The sequence below is a fragment of the Pristiophorus japonicus genome, chromosome X (genome assembly GCF_044704955.1).
Source record: "Pristiophorus japonicus isolate sPriJap1 chromosome X, sPriJap1.hap1, whole genome shotgun sequence".
NCBI classification, from domain to species: Eukaryota; Metazoa; Chordata; class Chondrichthyes; family Pristiophoridae; genus Pristiophorus; species Pristiophorus japonicus.
Window position 1 is genome coordinate 31,192,694 of NC_092010.1, and position 2,713 is coordinate 31,195,406.

Consider the following 2,713-nt stretch of genomic DNA (forward strand, 5'->3'; position numbering starts at 1 on the left):
AGGTGCCACACAAAAGGTTACTGCAGAAGATAAAGGTACACGGAGTCAGAGGAAATGTATTAGCATGGATCGAGAATTGGCTGGCTAACAGAAAGCAGAGAGTCGGGATAAATGGGTCCTTTTCCGATGGAAATCGGTGGTTAGTGGTTTGCCACCGGGATCGGTACTGGGACCACAACTGTTTACAATATACAAAGATGACCTGGAAGAGGGGACAGAGTGTAGTGTAACAAAATTTGCAGATGACACAAAGATTAGTGGGAAAGCGGGTTGTGTAGAGGACACAGAGAGGCTGCAAAGAGATTTAGATAGGTTCAACGAATGGGCTAAGGTTTGGCAGATGGAATACAATGTCGGAAAATGTGAGGTCATCCACTTTGGGGGAAAAAAAAAACAGTAAAAGGGAATATTATTTGAATGGGGAGAAATTACAACATGCTGCGGTGCAGAGGGACCTGGGGGTCCTTGTGCATGAAACTCTTTTGAGTGGCCTACTGCACCTGGTATTCCCAGGCAGTCTCCCATCCAAGTACTAACCAGGCCTGACTGTGCTTAGCTTCCGAGATCAGACGAGATCGGGCGTTTTCAGCATGAATCCCAAAAAGTTAGTTTGCAGGTGCAGCAGGTAATCAGGAAGGCGAATGGAATGTTGGCCTTCATTGCGAGAGGGATGGAGTACAAAAGCAGGGAAGTCCTTCTGCAACTGTACAGGGTATTGGTAAGGCCGCACCTGGAGTACTGCGTGCAGTTTTGGTCACTTTAGTTAAGGAAGGATATACTAGCTTTGGAGGGGGTACAGAGACTATTCACTAGGCTGATTCCGGAGATGAGGGGGTTATCTTATGATGATAGATTGAGTAGACTGGGTCTTTACTCGTTGGAGTTCAGAAGGATGAGGGGTGATCTTATAGAAACACTTAAAATAATGAAAGGGATAGACAAGATAGAGGCTGAGCGGTTGTTTCCACTGGTCGGGGAGACTAGAACTAGGGGGCACAGCCTCAAAATACGGGGGGAGCCAATTTAAAACAGAGTTGAGAAGGAATTTCTTCTCCCAGAGGGTTGTCAATCTGTGGAATTCTCTGCCCACGGAAGCAGTTGAGGCTAGCTCATTGAATGTATTCAAATCACAGATAGATAGATTTTTAACCAATAAGGGAATTAAGGGTGATGGGGAGCGGGCGGGTAAGTGGAGCTGAGTCCACGGCCAGATCAGCCATGATCTTTTTGAATGGCGGAGCAGGCTCGAGGGGCTAGATGGCCTACTCCTGTTCCTAATTCTTATGTTGTGTTCTTATGAAGGATGTGGCCTACACAGCGGAACTGATCGAGTGTGGTCAGTGCTTCAATGCTGGGGATGTTAGCCTGGACGAGGACGCTGATGTTGGTGCGTCTGTCCTCCGAGGGGCACATTGCCTGTGATGACCCTGTGATAAAATAGCCCCCAAATTTGGGTGACCTCCACCCATGGAACCATACCTCAGCAAGCAGTCAAGTGACTTGAGGGGAAAACAAAATAGAAAGAATTATTCACTCAAACCTCAATTGATGCATTTGAATTTAAAATGTTAAAATCCAGTATTATAAAACTCTTGGGAGTCTAGCAGTGTAACGTTTTTATCAGACCTGCCACCGGTTTCTGTGCTATAACTGACTTGCTGCAACATGTTGGAAAACCTGTCTCCGACTCATCCTTTAAAACATAAGAACATAAGAAATAGGAGCAGGAGTAGGCCATGCGACCCCTCGAGCCTGCTCCGCCATTCAATAAGATCATGGCTGATCTTCGACCTCAACTCCACTTTCCTGCCCAATCCCCATATCCCTTGATATCCCCTAATATTTATTCCATGCCAACGGGTTGGAGTCCCACAATCCGTGCTTGTGTCTGATTCGATGTGGCAGCAACAGAAGGTCCAGATTCAAGCAGCATCGCGCATCGGAGGGGCTGTGATAAGTGGAGGGCCAGAGGAAAGGGAGTTGGGAAATTGTGAGGGAGCTTAGGGCGAGTTTTTTCCCCCTCGTGGGTGGCGAGTGACAATGGGGGGAATGTGGGTGGTAAGGAAGATGGAGTGCTGAGAGATAATTGGTGATCGAGGCCTTGGTGGTGGAGAGGCCACGCGATGATGTGGTCGAGGGATAGCAGTGGGGAATTTGAACAGTAAGCATTCTCGGGGATTCCTTGCCCTTTAACCATAATTTTTTTGATTTGTACTTGTAGGCAAAACGACTGCGACTGGATGTCTTAAATGACTACATGTGTATATATGTGCTGTGTATATATTAAAAGCCTGCTTCAGCAGACATCCTGTCATTTTGAAATGTCACCGTCTGCGGGTGAACTGATTTTTAAATGCCCTGACCCACGTCTCCACCCTTTCCGAGGGCAATATGGGTATATAGTGCCTGACTGCCATCCAGATCGATTACATTTAGTTGAGTCATGAAGTGGTTCATCCGTGTGAAAAGTTTCAACCAAAATAACTCCAGATGTGCAAAAGTGACAGAAAATGAGAAGTAAAATAAATCTGAGATGTTTGTAGGAGCTCCGATGTCACTAACATGGAAACAATTGGTAAAGTAGTTTCTAATTGTCCCCCCTGTGATTAATGCAACAATTCCCCAGGGAGGGCAGCAAGGCAAGCTCACGGCGGGCTTCTGCCAGTTTCTCTCCGCTTGTCCAATAGCAGCTCACGTTTCACGTGCCCGTCGA

The 2,713-nt window shown here is 46.8% G+C and overlaps 1 pseudogene; it reads right to left on the reverse strand.

Moving 5' to 3' along the window:
• Positions 1 to 488: 488 nt before the first annotated feature.
• LOC139241054 (5S ribosomal RNA) lies at positions 489 to 606 on the reverse strand (annotated as a pseudogene).
• Between the last annotated feature and the right edge of the window lie 2,107 nt (positions 607 to 2,713).